We start from the raw sequence: 24,304 nt of genomic DNA, 5'->3' as shown, positions 1-24,304 counted from the left end.
GTAGTTGCCTATTACCCAAATTGAGGGAACTGTCTCCTCAGTTTTTTGTATTCACAATAAATTCTAGAGGACTTTTTTATAATTCCCAAGAAAAAAAACATGTCACTTGATATTTCAATTACAAGTTGAAAATTTATTCACTATAGGATAAAATCAAATCATTGCACAAAATAAAAACATAATTACCAATTTAATTAAGGCATCTTCCAGAGATTGTCTGCATGAGCAGACAGATACACACACAAATATCAACATCTTAACTCATTCCTAAAATATGAGTACATTAGACAGTTTTCCTTTTAGAAGCCTCAGACTGGTGCTAATATTGTATCTTTTTATTATTCCACAAATTTCTAGTCATTGTATTTTGTCTGCTATACTACATTTAATCTCATGTAAACACTTCTTCCCAGCTTTTTCATCTTATCTACTTAGTAGAAGTTCATCCCTTAAAATTTCCTTTATCTTTAGCTGGTATTGAGATTTGAACTCAAGACCCTGACCCTTTAGCTGGCACTTTACAACTGAATCATACCTCCAGCCAAGTTTTTGCTGATTGTTTTGAAGATAGAATCTTGAAAACTTTTATACCTAGGTTGGCTTCTGTGAACTATTGGATTTCGATAGTATTTTTCTCTCAGATTGTATTCCCCATGAGGTTTTATTTCCCATGAGAAGCAGTTAAAGACTGTCTTCCATGAAATTTCTCCACCGCTCTTTTTCTTGTGGAGAATTAAATCAGAACTTCAGATATTCCAAGGCTTGGTAGAAATTCTATACTGAATCTTGATATACTGACTTTGTAACTTCCAAGGTTCCTACTTCACTAATTTTATTTGCCATGCCTGGTCAAAGATTCTTATAAAATTTATATTTAAAGATACATGCATGCAGCCAGGTGCCAATGGAGCATGACTGTAATAGTAGATACTCAAGAGGCTGGGATTTGAGGATCACAGTTCAAAGCCAGCCCAGGCATTCCTGAGGCTCTTTTTAAAAAAAAATGTTAACATATCCTCAGATAAGCTTTTATTACATTCATTATAAAGCTATTTCTTAAAGATTGTAAAGTGAATTCCTAGGATTAGTAAATATCCCAGGATTCTTGTACATCTCCAGATTTATGAACAACAGGACATTTCTTTATATCTTGACAAGAGATCTTGAATAGACCAAGGGTTAAATGCATGGGTAAAATCATTAAAGAAAGGGAAACTAAGGAAATGGAAATTACAAGAAGAAAATATGAGGAAATATGTTACAAACTATTTTTCACATGTTGATGCTGTATCAATTTGACGGTTGTGTAAATGAAATTTAAGCTTACTTTAGTCCAAAGCCTACTCCTGAGGCATTTAAGCTTACTTTAGCCCAAAGCCTACTCCTGAGGCTCTTAATTAAAATTAATCACCAGAAAACCAGAAGTGGCACTGTGGCTTAAGTAGTAGAGCACTAGCCTTGAGCTGAAGAGCTCAGGGACAGCGCCCAGGCCAGGAGTTCAAGACCCATGATGGACCAAAAAAACAAATCTATGCAATTTTATTATGCCTTGGCTACATAGAACCAATACACTGACTAAAATCAGAGAATCAAGTGCTAGGTTTATAACAGTCATACCATGCTACTCTTCTACAGAGAGTAAGAATAGTAAATTATTTTAGGAATTAAATTTCATAAGTAACCTCTGCTAAATCCATTTCAAACTAATTTCCTGTCTTTTGGGCCTTGGTCTTTCCTTCCATAATTCTAATATACTTTTATGACTTGCTTCTCCTTCCTCAAGCTTAGTCTTTATCACATTAATCTTAACAAATCATTATGCCTTGTCAACAGAGAAAATTAATAGGGTCTTAGCATGTCTCTGTCTTTGAAGAGAATACAAAACTTTCATTTTTGTCCATTTCTGATCTTTTAGATTTCCCAAACACACATTAGTTAATTTTTTGCTTTTGAGATTCATATCATTATCAGTAATACATACTATTTAACTAAGTAGATAATTCACAAAATACCATTCAAGCTCTTTAATGAAATTACCCATAATATAGTTGGAAAACAGGGCTAAAACTGAATAGGACAATACACAGTCTTTTCTTAGACTTCTCAAATTCTATGTTTCCATATTCTGCAGAACTTATGGCTTTGTATGAAATAGGCAAGTTTACCTACCAACTAAATACATGAGTATTAGTCAATATTTCTTCCCCTATATTGGAAAGGAAATAAGCTTCATTTTGTAGTTTTAAAATAATAAGTCTGAAAATGACTTAACATTGTTGTGGCTTACAGGTTGCAATGCTTTTGAACTTCACAGTGTGCTGGAGAAGTTCTGTCACAAGGGACAAAGCAGAGTGATGTTTCTTTAGAAATAATTTCTATTCTCAGAATGAAGAGATGCTGCAAAAATCCAAAGTTCAGCCGTTGTCACTTTTTTTGCCTTACACTTTCTTTAAAAAAAATTGTAAAATCTAAAGAGCTCTAGGTATCTGAGTTTTACTCATATAGTATTTAATACAGTTTAGAACATAAGATAGAAATGGTTGCACATTTGTCATTGCTTTTAACATTAACAACAGAATGTAAACAGTGTATTTTATGAAAAAGAGTTGAATTTTCAAAACATATTTTTTAGAAGTTCATATTATTTGAAATTTTATTCTGAACTCTTAAAATTCTTGAGTTAACAGAAGGCTGTTTCCCCTCATATTTGCATCTATATTTACTTTGTATTGATACCAACCAATCATTACACTACCTTTAAAAAACAACCAAAATTCTTTTAGAATGAGAAATAAAAGACAATGCTCTGTTATCATTATAAAAATATTTTTATAACCAAAATTCTTTTAGAATGAGAAATAAAAGACAATGCTCTGTTATCATTATAAAAATATTTTTATATTGCAGTACATCTTAAAAAGATGTTTAGGACTCCTTGAAATCCCAGAGCATAGTGTGAAATCCAATGACTTAATGGCTTTACTCTACCTACCTCCCACACTGGATTTGACTGAAGTCACTTGGCTATTAGGTTGTGTAGAACCTGGTAACTTTAGGATGCCCTTGATTAATATGCCTCAGGCTTTCATATTGTGAGAAAGGCATCTTTTCTATCAAGTAGTTTGCTTCCTTTCTGTTAGTTTTGGGAGAATTGTTTTTCTGAAGGGTTCCTGCTTTTGCCAGTTGGCTTGACCCTTTTAAATTATATTTTAGTTACATACAACTGTTTCCTGAGCACTTTAATTAAGACATCTAGTTAGTTAGAAGCTCCTTGAATTTTACTTGTATTTTGTTTGGTAAGCCACATTGTTTTGCATATTGTGAATCTGAATGCAGCCAATTTGAGCTGAGGGGCAGGGCCTGCTGGGTGAGGGATAGAAAGGGAGCAGCCTGCCTGTTCTGTGTGCTTGCTTGCTCGATTTTGGGCTGATGCCATACCCTTCTCTGGAAGTAAACTAACTTGCAGAGTTCCCTTTGAGTTGATGTCCTTGTTTCTACATGATAGCCCAACATCCTGAACTATTTATAACCATATGAACCTCTAGAATACAATCCAGAGTCTGATCCCAGGATAGTGAGGGCATGATCCAAGAACAAGAACTACAATATGATAGGCTGAGTTCCAGACACCCCACATTTCTACTGCATTCTTTGGGCCCAAATGTACTAAAAGGTCAGACTAAATTTACCTGAGAAGACAGATTCCACTTCTTTGTAAGGCAAGCCAAAAGGTTATACCTATTCTCAATGCAATGACAACACAAAATATCATTTTTGTCTTATTTTAATTGGCTTAACTATTATATGTGTGATAGTAATCTGTAAGGACATATTTGGAAGTAATGGTGCTGTTACATATACAATGTATTAGTTTTGAGCCTACCCAGTAAATGCTCATTTAAAGCCCAGAACTTCAGATATGACAAAACCTGAAAGTTTCACACTACATGAAAAGCACAGGATTTTGAAATTTATAAGAAGTTTGGTAACTTAATATGAATGGCAATGATAAATATAGATGTTTTATTGTCAAAAATATGTATGGGCTAGGCTAATAAAATCTTACTTTATATTCATGTAATTGTAAGCACATAAAAGATGCAACATAAAGCATTCAATTTCACCAAACAAAATCAAAATGCCTGTTTTGAATTCATTGGATTTTAATTTAAACCAACTCAGAAAATAGACCATCATTCTCAGATTGTCAAAATTAATAGAAGTCAGATATTTAAATATTAAGTGATTTTAAGAAAGCTATATATTATGATAATATTTTCTCTCTGGTTTTAGGATTTTCCTTCTGGTAGATATCTTTTTGAAACATACATCATTTGAACATTGCTAATGTTGTAAATAAAAATTCCTATTTTAGGGCTTTTCCCAACTAGTGCACAGCCTTGTTATTGTTTTTAATATATTTATCTATTTTTCATAAACTATTTTTCTTCCTCTCTCTTAATCTTTCCATCTTCTATCCATTCCTTCATCTTTCACTTCTTGCATTTCAAAATATTTATGAATATGGTATGATGAATTTGTATAGAAATAATTTTAGAAAATTTAATTCAAGTAAATGATTCTATAAACCATCACCAAAACCAAAGGAAAATTCCAGAGAGATGATGGATACAACTATTTACATAAGTGTGCACACTATTAATTTGTGCATTGTTTCATGTGCTGCTTAGACCTAGAGAATGAAATAGATATGAATCTGTTATTCCTTCTGTTATTAATGTATCTAATGGGAAATAGTTTAGTCACAACACTGTACCTTATACTTTTCATACATGGTGTTGAACTGATTATATTTGGTCCTTGATAGGATAAACATAGTGATTTACATCACAAGAATTTCTAAGGTGAACTCAGTATCAGAAAATCAGTCTTAACTATGACTTAGAGGCTATAATTTTTCCACATTTGATTATAAATTATTTATGCTTTGGTTGGAGACCAAATTCAAAGGCTATATGTAACATGCAGATAGTGTACTCTAACACAATTTTAGGAGTGTATTTGTTACACTGAAAGTCAAGCAGCCTTGCATTGTTTATTCTGTCAATAGAAACTTGAATAAGCCAGTTGAACTCTACAGTATTGTTTTTCTTTCTTTAACATCAAGAATGGTTAAATTTTCCATCTTTACTTTTTTCTAGCTTGAATATTCTAGGAGTATCATTTTGAATTTGAGTTATGTTATTAATCATGGTTGGTACTATAGCACTTTGGCCATGACTCTAGTTTAACATTTTGCTAGCTAATCAGAATTGAAGGCTCATGAACTTTTCTGCCTAGGCTTGCTTTCAACAGAGATCCTCAGATCTTGCCCTCTACATAGCTAGAATTATAGGCATAAGCTACTAGTCCCTGGTTTAGGTAATAGTAGACTGTATGTAATATTTAATCACTGAGCCAGTAATGGAGATTTCCCTTTATTACTGTACAACTAATATTTCTATTTGGAAGAAATATACAAATATTTATCACAGATATCAATTTTTATTCTTATCTTTTTAATCTTGATTTTTTTATTATTTTTCATTAATTAGTTAAGGATTGGGACTCAGTGCCCTGTGAATTCTGGGTAAGTACTCAAACACTAAGCTATACTGCCAGCCCATAACCTAAATTGATTATGAACTGCTGGTACAACAAACTTTTTCACTGGATTTTATTGTTTCTTTTTGATACCAGTGAACCATTCCATGTAATAAGATTTGCTTCCTGTAGTAAAAACTGGAAAGGTACTCTCTCTAATACTAACATATGTTACAAGCACATCTCATGTTTGAGTTGTCAAGTGAACATTTCTAGAATCCACTAACATCATCCCTATGCCATAAACATATTAAAGTTCAACACCATTCTACAGACACAAGCATTGTACAAAGGGTTTACGACCAATTTTTATTTTTGCCACAATGAGATTTTGAGGTAAATGTACATGTGAAGAAATTATTATAATGTTAGTTGATAATCATATGAATTGAAGGAATAACTGAAATCCTGAGGATCCTGGCATTTCTCTGAAATGGCACCTGACTACAGACATCTATTTTCTCTCCATGTTCCTTTACAAGTCATTGGTAGGCAAGGTATTTCCAACACAGGAAAAATGAATTTGATACATTCCAACTTGATTTCCAATGCATCTTCTTAAAAAGGAAAACCAAAACTGTATGCTAGTAGCTCATGCCTGCAGTCCTAGCTACTTAGGAGATGTGAGGATACTGATTCAAAGCCAAGTTGAGCAAGAAAGTCAATGTGACTCTTATCGCCAAATAAGCACCAAAAAGCTGATAATGCTACTGTCCCGTAAGTGGTAGAGAGCTATATAGCATTGAGCAAATAAAAATCCCAAGGGCAGTGTCCAGGCCCTGAGTTCAAGCCTCAGGACCTGCACCAAAAAGAAAAAGAAAAAGAAAAGGTCAACTTTGTCCAACTCTTTTGTTTCCTGTAATTGCAAAATCTGTTGATTATCACTAAATGGTTAGTTCTATAATGCCTACCCAAATACAACCATATGCAATTAAAAGTAAAGTTGATACATTTTCTATTCTATGCTCACTGCACATTCACAGTTCTTTTAATGTTAACAAGGGCTACAAACATTTATCAAGAAATAAAGTGACAATTCTGGGCAAGAAAGTAATTGTGACACATCTGTCCTATAAGGTCCTCATTAGCTGTGCAGAAAGTGTCATCACTAATATCTTGAACAACCACATTAAATTATACAAGTGACTGTCCCCATTGTAGAAAATTAATCTGGAGAAAATAATCACTTAAAATCTTAAAGAAATATTTAATGAGCTCTTTCCCTCTACTTTTCTTTTGGGTATCCTGCCTCCTGATAGCTTTTGGGGCATGAAATCATGATTGCCAAAAGCTGAGAAACAGTACATGTTCTCACATTATTGCAAGATTTCACTAGTTTTTAGCAGGCCATATCTCAGTCTAAGTAGTTCAAAAGCAATCTGTAAGTAGTGAAATAGGATGCTTACAAAGCATACAAAAAATGAATAAAAGCTATCCATTATTTGACAGAATATACAGTCCCCACATTGAATCAGTTGTCCATTAACTTTCTTATCTAAATCTCAAACTACACTTCAATCCTATCTGGACCAATTATGGACATATATATTTTCCTTCCACTATGGCAAATTCTAACAAGGCTAAGAAACTTCCAATCTATTGAGTAATTATTCTTAATTGTTTGACCCTAAGTTGAAAAGAAGAAAGAAAAGAAATGGAAAACTTATACAAGCACAGAGTAATTTGTCTTGATGACTAGGGATTAAAAAGAATCAGAAATAATCAGGCAGACACATGGTTTGTAATCAAAACCAGCCAGGGAGGTAAAAGCAGAAGGCTCAAGAGTTTGAGGTCAACCCTAGCATAGCCAATGTAAGGTATTTCAAAAACAAAATTCTAGAAAGAGGTCTAATCTGTAGTTCAAATGCTAGAACATTTACCTTGCAAAGCTCATGGTCCTGGATTCTATCCACAGTATTATTTGTTATAAATGTAACAAAAATATTCCACACAAATTATACCTATGTTAGAAATGATAGTCTACTTACTTGAATTTTACCGATCACTTTAACAATTATTTATCCACCATCTACTTGGCTAGCATTTGGCTAGGTTTAGAAGTTTTGTATTTTTTTTTAAAAATTCTGAAATATATTCTTAAGTCAGGAAAAGACTTACTGTAGCTGGCAGCCAATTTTATGACTATAAGCTCTAGATATTCTTTCATATGATCAAAGAAACAACAATCCAAGCCAGGTGGTAATAAGCTAACTTAAAAATTAGGAAGCTGAGGCTTAAGTCTGTCCTTAAAATGACACAGCAAGTAACTAGAAAATTCAAGATGGATTTCTAGGTCTGTCTGGCTTTTAAATTGTTTCTATAAAGCAAATACATAAATGAGATGATATTTAGCCTTGATTCTTGAAACATAAGTACAAGTTAATTTAACAGTCCAGAATGGAGACTACACATACACACACAGACAGACAGATAGATAGATAGATAGATAGATAGATAGATAGATAGATAGATAGATAGATAGATAAATAGATATGATATAAATGGAAACAAAGGCACATGACAAAGTAAATAGCATCTTTAAGGAAGTGAATTCTAAATTCCTGAAATGAATTTATAAGTGAATCCTAATTCCTGAAACAAAACCTGTGCCAATCCAATTTCCCAAAAACTTACTACAAAATGTAACATGAATAGAATTTTGATAAATCTGAATTTTACAAAGATAGTACATGCTATTATTAGCAACATGAATGAACATTCTAAATGGACACTATCCAGTTGCAAAGACAAGGGCAAAGATGATCTTGTTTTGAGAGAGTATGTATTATTTCTTGCTCCTTTGGCTTTCCATTCTTCCTGTTATATGACTATATCACCTCTCAGACAGATATGAGTTGCAAATCTTGAGTTGTTTAGCTACCTTGTTAGTCTTACAATCTCCCTTGGGTAGGAGAAATATTAATTGTCCATCCTGTCTAATTATGGCTCTAGTAAACATAATTATTCAGAACAGAAAGAATTGATATTTAATTAGAAATTAAAAGACTCTCAAATAAGAGACTTTATGCTTCCAGGGGGATGATATTAAATTCAAATCTACCTTCTCATGGTTTAGCCAGGGAAGAGACCAGAAACTCTTCCAAAGGAACTAATGAAGAACGAAAAAAAAGAATATGATAAAATAGTCAGGCAAACGCTCATACAAAAACAGAATCAATTTTAATCCTAAAATTTGACTGATTTGAAAACTAATGAATTTATCATGTGCCAATTATATGTTTGAATATACATATATATACATATATGTGTATGGATATATATCAATGAATATTTGAAAATCAAATTACAAAACTGGAAAGCTGGTAGCAGTGATGTAAAAATGATTATGCATATAGGAGCATGCTTTATTCATATAAAAAACTATATTCATATAGAACAAATTATATATACTATATACTAAATTTTGCCTTGTGGAGCTGGTTTCCACAATATTTTAAATATCCTTTGAAAAATTGCTGCCAAAATGATTTTTTGTCGGTCATGGGGCTTGACTTCTGGGCCTGGATGCTGCCCCTCAGCTCTTCAGCTCTTCAGCTCAAAGCTAGTGCTCTACCACTTGAGCCATGGTACTTTTTCTTTTTCTTTTCTTTTTTTTTTTTTGATTGTAAAGATCAGAGGGGTAACAGTTACATGAGTAAGGTAATGAATACATTTCCTATCAAGTATTGTCACCCCCTCCTTTGGTTTTCCCCTACTATTCCTTCCTTCCCCACCTCCCTAACTCTTCACTCCCCCCCACAAGTTGTAAAGTTCATTTTCAATATAATGTCTTGTTACAATGGGTCAACATGTATCCTTGTTTCAGAATTTTGTTATGTCCCTTCCCCTCCCCAAATTAGAAAAATGTATATACAAGATGAAGGGCACTAGAATCAAATACAGTAAAAAGAGGGGTTATACCATAGGGGGAAGAACATACAAAAAACAAAACCACACAGTACATTAAAAAAATAACAGCAACAAAGTAAAAAACCTCTCGTATCCATATCTTGGGGTTCATTTCACTTAGCATCATCTTATACGGTCATATGTACATAGCTTTTGACCTTTGTGCTTGTCTTAGACATATACTAGTTATTGCAAATAAGTGAACCCATGGGACCTATGTTTCTTTGAGCCTGGCTTACTTCACTTAATATAATTTTTTCCAAGTCTTTCTATTTTCTAACAAATGAGGTGGTGTCATTCTTTCTGTGGAAGCATAAAATTTCATTGTACACACACACACACACACACACACACACACACACACACATGTATCACATTTTCTTGATCCGTTCATTTACTGAGGGACATCTGGGTTAGTTAAGTAGCTTTATCCTTAAGTGCCAAACCTTGGAAGCAATAAAGATGTCCTTCTACAGGTTGATGGATAAACTTTGGTCTATCCACAAAATTGAATATGACTCAGGTCTAAACAGAAGTAAGATATGAAAGATTAAAAAAGACGTGGAAAAACCTTAACCTTTTACATCATTAAGTACAATAATCCAACTTGAAAAGGCTACATGCTATAGTATTCCAGTGCTAATATTCTGGAAAAGGCAAACTTTGGAGACATTAAAAAAAGACCATGTATTGTCAGAGGCTGAGGGAGGGAGAAAAGAATGAATATATGGAGCATGAAGGTTTTTCAGGACAGTGGAAATAGTCTGCCTTATATGACAGAGGTGGACGCATGTCATTTAATAGTTCCTTTGTTATAATTTTTATTCTGGTTAAGTGATTACATACATTTCACAAAGGTCACAGTATTGTGAGATAGTGATACTTAAAGTCACAAACACATTCTAACCTTCATGAGGGAAATTGTCATTATTGAGGTCTATAAAGTTTGTGAATTTGACAATACAACTATTTCTTCCACATCAGGTGGTATGTATATTTAATATTTCTTTTCTCTTTCTTAGTGTGAACTGTTCCCTCTATCCCTTTCATTTCCTCCCTCCCATTGCCCTTGAGTTGTTTAGTTCATTTTCTTCAATGTCCAGTGTAGTTGATGGGCTCCTCTTATGTTTTCCTCTACTTCCTTCTGATTCTGTGTCCTCCTCCTAGCTTCCCTCAGATGTGTGTATACATATCTATATCTATATATCTATATAATATATGGGGTCAACAACATGGGGTCATGTAATGATATGACAAGATGAGTGGAAGTCCTTTGTTTCTTTTTCTTTCTTTCTTCTTTTTTTTTTTTTTTCGTCTGTTAAGGGGCTTGAACTCTAGGCCTAGGCACTGTCCTTCAGCTCTTCAGCTAAAGGCTAGCGCTCTACCACTTGAGCCACAGCTCCACTTCTGGTTTTCTGGTGGTTTATTGGAGATAAGAGTCTCACTGACTTTCCTGCCCGGGCTGCCTTTGAACCGCAATCCTCAGATCTCAGCCTCCTGAGTAGTTAGGATTACAGGTGTCAGCCACTGGAGCCTGACTTAAATGGTAATCATTTCTATCAGAAGCTCAAAAATCATGGGTGACCTTCACTGTAAAGTGCTCTCAAAATGCAGTGGGGTTCCTCTTTTTTCTGCATCCCCTCCAGCATTTGTTGTTGGCTGAATTTAGTATGCGGGCCATTCTGACTGGGGTAAGGTGGTATCTCAGGGTTGTTTTTGTTTGCATTTCCTTTACAGCCAGGGATGATGGATATTTCCTCTTGTGTTTCTTTACTATTTTTATCTCTTCTTCTGAGAAGTCTTTCCTTAGATCCATTGCCCATTTAGTAATTGGTTTGTTAGGTCTGGGAGGGATTTATTTCTTCAGTTCCCTGTATATAATGGATATTAGACCCTTGTCTGATGTATTGCTAGTAAATATTTTTCCCATTAGTTGTCTGTCTTTCTAGTTTGGTTGCTATTTCTTTAGCTATGCAGAAACTTTTTTATTTTGAGGCAGTCCCATTTATCAAGTCTCTCTCCAATTTGTTGTGACCCTGAGACTCTGTTCAGGAAGTTCCTGCCTCTGCCTATAAGTTCAAGTGTCTCTCCTACTCTGAGTAGTTTCAGAGTATCAGGTTTGATGTTAAGTTCTTTAATCCATTTGTAGTTGATGTTAGTGCATGGTGACAGGCTTGGGTCCACTTTTATTTTTCTGCAAGTGGACACCCCAGTTTTCCCAGCACCAATAGTTGAAGAAGTTATGCTTCTTCCAATGTATGTCTTTGACTCCTTTGTCAAATATCAGCTGACTCTAAGTATATAGTTTTATTTCTAGATCGGGTCTGTTTTTGAGCCAATACCAAGCTGCCTTTGTTAAAATGGCTCTAGAGTAGAGTTTGGAATCTGGTATCGTGATCCCTCCTGTTTTGTTTCTTTTGCCTAGAATTGCTTTGGCTATTCTAGGTCTTTTGTTGTTACATATGAATTTTTGAAGCTATTTCAGTAAAGTACATCATTGGGATTTTAATGGGAATTCCATTGAATTTGGCAATATGGCCATTTTCACTAGATTAATTCTGCCTATCCAAGAACATGGAAGGTCCTTCCATTACCTGGTGTCCTCTATGATTTCTTTCTTTAGGCTTTTATAGTTTTCATTAAATAGTTCCTTTACATCTTTGGTTAGGTTAATTCCTAGATTTTTTTAGGCTATTGTGAATTTGGTTGTTTCCTTGATCTCCCTGTCTCCTTGTACATTGTTGGTGTGTACAGAAAGACAGCTGATTGTTTAGGTTAATTTTGTGTCCTGACACTTTGCTGAGGTGGTTTATAAATTCTAAGAGTTTGGAGGTGGAGTTTTTGGAACACTGAGGTATAATATCATATCTGCAAAAAGGGATAGTTTAACTCCTTCCTTCCCTATCAGATCCCTTTAATGTCTTTTTCTTGCCTTATTGCTCTGGCTATGGATTCCAGAACCATATTGAAGAGGAGTGGAGAAAGTGGGTATCATTGTCTTGTTACTGTTTTTAGGAGAATTGGTTCCCCATTAAGTATAATATTGGCTATTGGTCTGTCGTATATGGCTTTTCTTGTTTTAAGGAATGTTCCTTCTAGTCCTATTTTCTCCACAGCTTTTAACATGAATGAATGTTGTATTTTATCAAAAGCCTTTTCCGCATCAATAGGGATAATCATGTGGTTCTTGACCTTGGATCTGTTGATGTGATGGATTACATTTATTGATTTCCTGCATATCTGGGATGAAGCCTACTAGATCATAATGTATAATTCTTTTTATATGTTTCTGGATTCTATTGGATAAAATTTTATTGAGGAGCATTGCATCTGTGTTCATCAAAGAGATTGGTGGTCTGTCGTTCTATTTTTTGCTTGAGTCTTAGCCTGGTTTGGGGATGAGTGGGATATTGGCTTCATAGAATGAGTTTGGGATTGCTCCCTCTGTTTCTATTTCTTGAGTAGCATGGGTATTAGTTCCTCTTCAAAGGTCTTAGAGAATTCTGTAGTGAATCCATCTGAGTTTTTCATTGTTGGAAGACTTGATTGCTTCCTATATCTCATTGTAAGTTTTTGCTTATTTAGTTGAATTACTTCTTTTTGGTTCAGTTTGGGCAACTTGTATTTCTCTAAAAATTCATCCAATTTCTTCTAGGTTTTACTTTTCTTAGTGAGTATAGATTCTGGAAATAGTTCTTTATACTAGTTTGGATGTCTTGGGTATTTGTTGTAATTTTTCCCATGATCTTATTGATTTGGGCTTCCTCTCTTCTTTTTTTAGTTAATCTTGCCAGAATTCTGTCAATTTTATTGATTTTTTTCAAAAAACAGCTTTTTGTTTCATTGATTTCACAGTTTTCCCAATCTTTATCTCATTAAATCCAGATCTTATTATGGTTATCTCACTCCATCTAGTAACTTTAGTTTCAGAATTTTTCTTGCTTTTCTAAGAGTTTTAGTTGTATCATGAGAATATTTACATGGTCTGTCTCTATTTCCTTGATGTGTTCACTGAGAGCAATAAATTTGCCCCTCAGGACTGCTTTAGCCATGTCCCACAGGTTTCTTTTTGATGTATATCATTTTCACTGAATTATAGGAATTTTTTAATTTCTCCTTTAATGTCTTCTGTGACCCAGGTGTTGCTCATAAGTATGATGCTTAATTTCCATATGCTTGAGTAATTTCTACAGTATGCTTTGTTATTGAGAACTAATTTGGTTCCACTGTGGTAAGATGGAATCCAGGGGATTATGTCGATCATCTTGTATTTGTTTAAATTCCTTGTATGAACTATGATATGACCTGTTTTGGAGAAAGTTCCATGGGCTGCTGAGAAGAATGTGTCTTGGGTTGTTGTTAGGTGGAAAACTCGGTAGATGTCAGTTAATTCCACTTGAGATATGGCATCATTTAATTCAGAGGCTTCTTTGCCAGTCCTCTGGGTAGACTGTCCTTTGGCGAGAGTGGAGTATTAAAGTCTCCTAGTATTATTGTATTTGGATCTATTTTATTCTGTAAGTCTAAGAGTATTTGCTTAGCATATTTGTGTGCACCAATGTTTGGAGAATATAAATTGCTAATGGTTGTATCCTCTTATTGGATTGTTCCCCATATTAATATGCAGTGTCCTTCTCTATCTTTTTGTACTGATTTTAATAGAAAAGTTTATTTTGTCAGATATCACGATTACAACTCCTGCTTTTTTGTTGGGAACATTTGCATGGTAGATCATCCTCCATCCCTTCACTCAGTGTTTGTTTTTAATCTTTGGTTGTGAGCTGGGTCTCTTGAAGGGAACAAATGGATGGATCTTATCTTCTGATCCAATGTTCAGTTCTTTTTCTTTAGGTGAATTGAGCCCATTAATATTATATCATTATAGAGAGATTCATTGTGTTTCCTATCTTTCCTGCTTTCCTAAGTTTTTCTTCTTTCCTTTCCTCTTGTGCTTACTAAGTTGGACTTATAGTGGTATCTGTCTGATGTAGAATCCTGATCTTGATTGTTTTCTTCAGATTGCATTCCCTCTCTTAATATTCTTTTTAGTACAGGTTTATTGTTTATGAATTCATTTAGTTTTTCTTTACTATTAATTTTTTTAGATTCTCCATTGAATGTGAATGTTATCTTTGCTGGGTTGGCACTTAATTGGTTCTCAGAGCTCAGATGGCACTTTCCCAGGCTTTGCTTGCATTTAGTGTCTGTGTGGAAAGATCTGCAGAGATTCTTATTTTTCCCTATTACAGTACAGCTCCTTCTTTGTTTTTGGTGCATGCAGGATTTTTCTTTATTATTCAGATCTATCACTTTTGCTATAATGTGCCTAGAAGTGTTCCTTTCTGGGATCCTGCTTGGTGTTCTGTATACTTCTGTTATGTAGGTAAGAATTTCACTTTTCAGATTGAGGAATTTTTTGGTGATAATCTTGTTGAAGAAGTGTTTCATTCCTTTATTCTGGTATTCCCTCACTTTTGCCCACCCCAATTATGTGATGGCTGAGTTTCTTGGCACTGTCTCCTTGTTCTTGAACTTCCTTTTGTCATACTTTGAAAGCTTTTCTTTTTTACCACTTCTGTAACTTTTTTTCCCAGATGCTGCATTTTGTCTTCAATACCTAATATTCTATTTTCCATTTCATTCACTCTATTTACTATCCTTTCTATTGTGGTTTGCATGGAGGAAATTGAACCATTTATGATTTCCATGTCGGTTGTCAGAGTATTAATCTCATCTTTTATCGAGGTGTGTCCTGCATCTCTTGTTGAAAGCCTGTATCTCTGTAGATATCAATAGTTTACTTCTTTGTTATTTAAATTTCTGATCCATTTTTCACTTTAATTCTTGAGTCATTGCCTCTATTCTCTCTGGATATAGTGTTTGTTTTTCATTTCTTCTTCACTTTCACTGGATTTCTTCCCCAGGCAGTGGGGGGGGGAGGGGAGGGGGAGGGGGGAGGGTCGGGGATACTTTGCTATCTTGGCTATTGATCAATCTTGTAATTTTTTGCTGTGATTTTTGCATGGGTATTCAGGGATTATTGGAGACCAATCCCAAACTCTGACTATTTTGGTCAATAAGTGGTTATCTCTGCTTGGTTCTGGGTTGCTTCCTGGATCAATTGATGAAGCGTGCTCTTTGCTGTGGGTTGGCTAAGGAAGTCTTTACCTGGTCTAAGTTCTGTTAGGGGAGAATCTGAACTCCAGCTGCTTGTCTGACCCACATAGGGCTAATTCTTGTTTGATTATTGTAGGAAAACACCCTCCACCCTCCACTGAGGCGTGCACTCAGTTCCTGACTTCAGTCAGGGACATGTGGTTTAGACAGCTTGGACTCCTGCCTGGGACACAGGTTGGGCTCATTCAACTGCTTGCTAGAGAATATAAGCAGTTTCTGCCTTCAACCAAGGACCAGTGCCTTGCCAAATTATTTTTTGTTTAGTTGATTCAATTGTGTTTATAAATGTATTATAGAATCATAGCTATTCAAATAAAATATAACTTCAAATAAAAATAGATATAATTGTCAATATCTGCCTTTTACAATTTTATTATTTATGCAATTTTTCCAAAAGATATCTGTAAATTGGTAGCTCCATTTTAACTCTTTGTCAAAATTAGCTTTGAGAAATTTCTCAATGTCTACTTAAGAATTGATAGGTTAATAGTTTCATCAAGTCCAAAAAGAAGGTACAGTTTTGTTTTTGTTTTTGCTTTTTTGTTTCTCTAAGAATTCTGGGTTCATAATAAGCTTTCTGGTTTGAATTCTAGCACTATTAGCATTTATATACCTTGAATAAAATCATTTAATCTCAATAATCTTGACATATAAAATGGCTATGAGTATTAAGACTCTTTTTTTACTTGTTTGTTTTGTCTTTTATTACTTGTGGGGCTTGAACTCTGGGCTTGAGACTGTCCCTAAGCTCTTCAGATCAAGGCAAGTGCTCTACCACTTGAGCCACAGCACCACTTCCACTTTTCTGGTGATTAATTGAATATAAGAGTCTCATTAATTGAATGTAAGCCCAGATTGTCTTTGAAGTGCAATCCTTAGATCTCAGCCTTCTCTATTTTATTAGCATATATTAATTATATAATGGGTTTTTAGTGTGATATTTTCATTTTTGAAATTATGCATTTCACTAACTTTATCTTCATATATTCTTCCTATTTTTCCCTACCTTTTCTTCCAATGTTAATGGATTTAATTATTCTATTTTTATGCACGAATATAAAGTACTTCAATCATATTTACCTTTCCATGACTGTCATCTTATACTCTTACTCCTTAATACTGGTTTTCTCTGCAATCTCCTGTTCACATTTAAGTCATGTTCTTACATTTATATTTTGCATATGAAGAAAACCATGATACTTTTCTTGCCAATTCTGGCATATTTCACTTAATATATAATCTCCAACTTACTTTTTCAATTAACGTATGACCTCCATCCATTTTCCTGCAAAAAAGTTCATTGGTCTTTATAACCAATATAACTAAAATAATCTGTTAAATATGTACATACCTATTTTCTTTATCTATTTATCTATTGATGAACAACTAAGTTGTTGTTATTTCTTGGCTATTGTGAAGTGTTAACAATATGATTATAAAGTAGCTCTATTCTATGATAGTTACATCCCTCTGGACATATGGTACAGGAGGATTACATGGTACTCCTATTTTTATTCTTTAAGAAATCTCCTTACTGAATTACATAGTGAATTAACTAATTTACATTTTCACCAACAGTGTTTAAGAGTGCACTTTTTCCACCAGATAAGTGGCTTACACTTTAAGTATAAGTCTACTTAGTCTGAAAACTAAGATGTAGGTCAATACAGTTTTCTATAAGAAAAGTTTATTAGAGTCCATATCTAAAATAACCTGCAAAAAGAGTGCTGGAGGCATAACTCAAGTAGAAGAGCACAAGCCTAGCAAATGAGAGACCTTGAGCTCGAGAAGAATGTACTTTCCCCACCGTCTTGCAGGCATTTTTGGTTCATTTTCATCATGATTCCCATTCTGCCATTCTAAGGTAGATGCAATCTCAGTGTTGTCTGGGCCTGGACATTGTCCCTCAGCTCTTTAGCTCAAAGCTCACCTACCACTTGAGCCACAGCACCACTTCCAGTTTTCTGGTGGTTTATTGGAGATAAGAGTCTCACAGTTTTTCTTGCCCAGGGTGGCTTTGAACCACCATCCTCAGATCTCAGCTTCCTGAGTAGCTAGGATTACAGGTGTGAACCAATGGCACCCAGCATCAATGTTGTCTTTACTTGCATTTGTTCTGTTAATTTATACTAAAATATATGTGGTATTTATGTATTTATCTATGTGGTGTTTATGATAATAGAAATCATCTAAATCTAATATTTACATTTCTGTACATTAAAAAGTATAACTCAGTCACCTTTTAAGTCCTTTTACAAATATCAGTCACATGGTCAACACAGTGATAAATACTGCAGAAAATCATTGTAGATGTACTTGGGACATAAGTTTGAGTGAAAAAACAAGTTTAAAAGTTATTATAATTATGACAGAGGAAAACTAATAGCTACTGGGAGATTAAATTCAGAGCCTCAGGGCTGAGAATGTGGCTTAATTGTAGCCTAGCATGCATGAAGCTCTAGATTTGATTCCTCAGTACCACAAAAACAGAAAAAGCTGCAAGTGGTGCTGTGGCTCAAGTGGTAGAGTGTTAGCCTTTAGCAAAAGAAGCTCAAGGACAGTGCCAACACAATGAATTCAAGCCCAAGGACTAGCAAAAAAAAAAATCAGAGCTTCACTCTTGCTCAAATTTCTTGATTGACTGATGCTCTAATATCAGCATTCTGAGAATCTGGGCTTACAAGAATGAGCCACCAGTCCCCCACCAAGTTTAGAATATGTGGGCAGACATTCAGGATGGTGATGGATGTGGGTTCTGGTAAGTAGCAGGACAAAAATATGACAAGAAATTCACTACATATTTACTGTGATATCAGCAGATGAAACTGTAGAATGTTGCAAGATTTCAAGTGACATAGAACATCTTAGAAATATGTAAATTAGTGTAACAGATGAATTTGAAACATGAAGTATTAACAGAATGAGTTTGACACTGCCTTGTTATAAAGAATGAAAAAAACCCACAGTTTTATAGACAACACATAAAACACAATATTACATTGCTTGCAAGTCATTAGTATCTATAATATTTTATGTTGGTGAATAAGAGGCACATCATGATTTTTTCTAAGAAAACTAGAAAGCCCATTTTAATCTATCACTGTTATTTAAAATATGTCTTTAAAAGGTGAAGTGAATTTTAGAATTATTCAGATTCATAGGAAATGATAGTAAAAAAATCATAGTGATAGTCATAAGAGTCTGAAATATTGTGAATGATAAAATAATAAAATATGCCTAACAGATTTATTATGCATTCACACTTGGACATTTCCATTTTTAACAATATTTTTAAAGTCTTATGTAACAGGTAACATGAATATCACAGCTGCAGAATATTTTTATGGTACTATAAACAGCCTTCTTCCCTAACTCACTTATTCAGGGGTCATAGTAGACAATTTTGCAGACTTTGTGATGTGTGTGTATATGTGTATATATCAATATGTATACATATGTGTGTATGTAAATATCAATGTTCTGACTTCATCTTTGTGTATATGTACACATAGATATACATATATTCTACATATATAAAAGTAATGAATATACTATTTGAAGAGAAAAAATATAGCATAATGCCTACAATCACATTATTCTGGGATAGATACATTTTTGGTTTGAATCTATCTGTAAAAGTCTGGAAAATCTTATTAAACTTTCGTTATCATCTACTTTTTCTTAATACACAGGCATGTACACAAACATTTATATGTGATAACTTATTTGAATCATAGGAACAGTAAAAGATTAATAAAGAGCCACCAGCTAGTGATTCATATCTGGATTCCTTGCTACTCAGAAAGCAGAGATCTAAGGACCATGGTTCAAAGCCAGCCTGGGCAAGAAAGTCCTTGAGAGTCTTATCCCCAATTAATTACTAAAACAGCTAGAAATAAAGCTGTCTCTCAAGTGTTAAAGCACTAGCCTTGGACACAAAAAGTTCAGGTATAGTACCCATGCCCTCTGTTCATTACCTAAGACCGAAATAAAAAAACAATACCTCCAAACAAGCAGTTGAGAGAGGCAAAAAATATCCCACAACCAGCATCTGTTGACTCAAACCAATAACCCTAGCTGCTTGAAGTGCAGAAATCAGATAATCATGGTTTGATTCCAGCCTGAGCACCAAAAACATTTTTTCTAAGACCTCACCTCAAAGTAGGGCTGAGTGTGGTGGCCCTTGCTTATTATCCAAGCTATGGGCAAAGCACAATGGCTGAGTACACGGATATGTGCCACTCATCACCAGTGACACCAGGAATCACAGATGGGAAGATCATAGGACACACTGGCTTGGGTGAAAAGTGTGGTCCTAATTCAAAAGTAGTAAGGCAAAAAGTGGTAGGAGGTGCTTAAGACTCAGGCGTTGACTATTAAGTATCATAAAGATGTCTTACAACAATACGTTCATAGTAAGTTTCCATAAAATTTTGAATCGTGATTTTTGTAGCTTCTATTGAGAACCACATTAACTAATGAATTATAAACTTCATGAAACAGTGAATGGAAACCCTGTGTGGATTTTCAACACTGATACATTTGCATTCTACTTTAATTCTTCAGTGGTATCTTTAGATATTGGATAGAGAAATGTAAGTAGTTTAATACAGAACCACTAGAGGTTATCCTTGGAGAGAGGAATTTTATGTAATTCTTCCATTTTAATTGATTATCTACATAATTTCACGAATCAGTGATGTTTGGATACCCTGTGGGAAATAATGCAAAATAGATTACAAGATGAACATAGAGAAATTGTTTTTCACTGTTGAAAATATTAATTTCTTCCTAAAATGAGTTTTTCATTATAGGTTTTCAATATGTACTCAGACCATAGCTCCCTAATCAATAAAGTAATTCTATCCACAGGGACATGAAAGAGGAGAGAGCGAAAAGCTGATATAAAAATTACATTTAAAGAACTTGTAATAAATCTAAGTTAATATATCTTTTTAAAAATGAATTTTTCATTGAAAAAACACTTCATAACCTACGTATGGCAACAAGGAAGAAAAATGAAGTCTTGATTCTGTTATTATCTGAAGAATGAGCTAAGTGACACAAGGCTGCCAAAAGCTGCCAGTTAATATATCTCAGTGTTAATATAGCTTAATCCTCATCCTATGTAGAAGAATTGAAAAATAAAAAATCATGTGTGAGATATTTTTTAAGACTTTTGATAACTTGAATAAAGGAAATAGTGACTTTTATATATTTAATTAAAATATTTCACATCCTTTATCCATCCAACAAAATTATTTTGTCCACTAAGTTGGCATATAAACATGACTAAGTGTAATTTCCCTCTAAAGGAGCACAGATAAATGCACTCTGTCCATTATGATATCATACAGTGGGCAGACCTCACTAAAGGCCAAATAAAAAGGGTTGCTATAATTACTGAGCTAAATACATCTTTACTACTACCTTAGATATTTCTCTACAGCAACAGAAAAGAGAGTAGTGAAAGTATATGCCTATCTACCTTGTAAATTTTGTGTGCAGTTTAACAGCAGCAACAATAACAAAAGTCCTTTATCATGTCTTTGAATCACTTATTTTGATCTGTAGTCTTCCTTTTTCCCTCAGTCACAACTTAAAACCACAACCACTGTGATTAGTGTTCTTTATCATTTCTGCTAAATTATCTTTAGGATTTGCTACTATCCAGTCTAGCCAAGCCTTTTCTCTGCACAAAGATCAACAATAGAAATTTAAAAGAAAATGCTATACTAAAAGGAGATTTGGTAAAGAAGGCATAGCATTTCTTTCGCTTTAATGCTGAAAAAGGTCAAGTGTTCCTTCCCGATTCTAATTTCATATTTCATTGTATTTTTTTTCTTTTTAGTAGGACTGGAGATTGAACTCAGGATCTTATGCACTTTTTTTTGGTCGGTTGTGGGGCTTGAACTCAGGGCCTAGGCACTGCCCCTAAGCCTCTTTGTGCTCAAGGTTAGCCCTCCACCACTTGAGCAACAGTGCCACTTCCAGTGTTTGAGTGGTTAATTGGAGAGAAGAGTCTCATGGGGACTTTTTTGCCAGGCTGGCTTTGAAAAGCGATCCTCCTATCTCAGTCTGCTGAGTAGCTTTGAGATAGATCTTATTTCCTACCCAGGCACACTCTGGCCTTGATGGACCCTTGTTAGGCTTTGAGCCCCCTGGGAGGACAGGCAAATGCCATACAATTTCTTCCACTAAAATGGGATCTGGTGGATTTTCTGCTCCACCTGGCATAGAACCACAATCCTGTGCTTCCAGCTCTCAGCTATGTTTTTTGTTTGGTTTTGTTTTGTTTTTACTATTTTATTGTCAGTAGCATAGAAATGCCTAACTGCTCAGACTAACATTTTCTATCTGTGCTGAAGCTGAAAATGAGCCAGAAAATAAATCTTGCTAGGCATTGCTGGAAACCCTATGGATTAGACTAGCTTTCATTTTTCACTATCATTTATTGCTAGAAATAGACAACACAACTTGTGATTGTAAAAAAAAAAGTAACATAGAAAAAATCAACAATTCCATTGACTCCTATCAATGCAGCAGACTTTTGTATAAAATATAATGATAATCATGTTTTGTAAAACCTTACTGAAGCTTTTGCCATGTCATCAACATCCTGTCTATTCATCAGAAAGTATTGAAAGTACTGCCTTGAGGGCATATTTAGCCTTCCACAAAGCAAAGTAGGAAAACAAATTGGGAAAGCATTTTAAAAAGCAAGTCAAGCAAGTCAGACACACATAGTGGCACATGGTGGACAAATGAACGATGGCTGACAATTCTCTTTTCATGTTTCTTTGATGTAAGGTCAATTTTGAATAGAAGCTTGTGTTATTTAGAAGGTATAATTTGCTTTTGCATTCTCTCCATTTTAATGCAGACTACTGAATAAAAAATAACTTACAAACTCTGTGCCTTTGGCTAGACCAATGCAGCCATATTTATTTATATGGGTAGGAATTTGGTTTTCTTTTCATTAAAAACTTTGTAAGACCATAGAAGAGTTTTGCTTTAGAGAAGTGGGATTTTACTTGGAATAGCTTCCAAGAGAGTGCTAGGCTCATTAACATTTGGCAATTTGTGTCAAGTAGTCAACTAATATTCTAGAAACATGAGGATTTTTGGTCAGATGCACAGTGAATGCATTCTAAGGAAACAGCCCTATAGTGTAATAATTCATTTGTCATTTTAAATCGGTATCCACTCTTTAATAAATGAATATTTTTCTTGAGCTGAGCCAAACAAATTTTCACACTGGTCTTTCCAAGGAGAAATAGAATAAAGTTTGTAACACAAATACTGCATCTGCTTTCAAGAACATTGGTTTGAAATAAATTATATGTGTGTGTGTGTGTGTGTGTGTGTGTGTGTGTGTGTGTGTGTGTGTGTGTGTGTGTAGTGTTTAAATGGCAAAGTATATGTCTGTACATACGTTTATAGGTATCAGGTGGTGAAGATAAGTAAATGGCTCACTAGATAAAAAAAAGATTATTGGTCCCTGAATCGTATGCCTTTTATATAATAATAATAATAGGATTCTGAGATTAGATTACAAGTCAGAGACTCCCCTAAAATTCTTTGACCTGAATAAACTGCAGTCTCCTTTGACAGAAGGTGCCAGGCTTCTGGTGTTCCATTCAGCCAAGTAAGTAAATTTGCAATCACAGCGTTTTTCCCTCAGCTCCTCCTCAGAATTCTTTCTACAGACATGCCCACAGTACACACAGCTGAACCCAGGCTGCCAAACAGGGAGAGAGTGTCTTGCAATCTAGCCAGTCTTTATCTCAGTTTTAATGTAACAGTAATAATGATAGTAATGTAAATAATTACCAATTATTTTCAAAGATTATTTTCACAGAGAATTATTTTTCTTATTGGCCACCTGTTTTGCTTCTCCTTTTTGTCTTCTTATTAAATGTAAAACAACTTTCTGCATGTTGTAAAAGAACAGGTTTTGATTTTTTCATCTGAAGTATTAGTGGCATACAGGATGAAGAAACAGTAGATTTCATTTCAAAGCAAAACAAAAAACAAAAACACAAACAACAAAAAAAAAACCTGTGGATGTTATATCCAGAAAATTTTCCTGAATCCAAGGATGAGATCCAGACACACAGTCAATCAAGCTAGGATATTTTATTACTCTGTCAAGGAACAAAGAGTAGTACCCCTGCTGAAAACCAGCTCAGGTTTTATAGGCAAAAAGCACAACACGCAAGTGGCCTACTTTCATTTTTCACAGAACAGAAGCAAGACATTTGTGGTTGGCTTTTTCAGGCTGCAGCGAGAAAGGTAGCAAACACAGAAGCAGGATACCCGTGGTTAGCCTTGCAAAATACTGGCTTCTAAAGCTAACAGCTAGAATCAAATGTCAAACCGCATACATTTGGAGAATTCACTCGTTTCCTTACTCTGTTACCTGGTCCTCCACCAACCTCCGCTTTGCCCAGTCCCCTGTTCTCTTTTCCTTAGGGTCTCAGATCTTTCAGTGGAGGCCCTCTGAATCTCCTACCTGAATAATTGCTCCTAAATTCTCCTCAGAATATCACTTTCTCCTCAGAGTATCACTGTGTCCGGACAAACAGTACAAAGCTCTTTGCAGATACATACA

At 34.6% G+C, this 24,304-nt stretch overlaps 1 protein-coding gene across 2 annotated transcripts in view; it reads left to right on the top strand.

Annotated features, from left to right (window-relative positions):
• Mgat4c (MGAT4 family, member C) overlaps window positions 1-24,304 on the top strand; it is a 195,771-nt gene that overhangs the window by 150,248 nt on the left and 21,219 nt on the right. The window lies entirely within an intron of this gene.

This window comes from Dipodomys ordii, unplaced genomic scaffold, assembly GCF_000151885.1.
Source record: "Dipodomys ordii isolate 6190 unplaced genomic scaffold, Dord_2.0 Scaffold3, whole genome shotgun sequence".
Taxonomy (NCBI): Eukaryota; Metazoa; Chordata; class Mammalia; order Rodentia; family Heteromyidae; genus Dipodomys; species Dipodomys ordii.
This window is presented reverse-complemented; position numbering and strand designations above follow the sequence as displayed.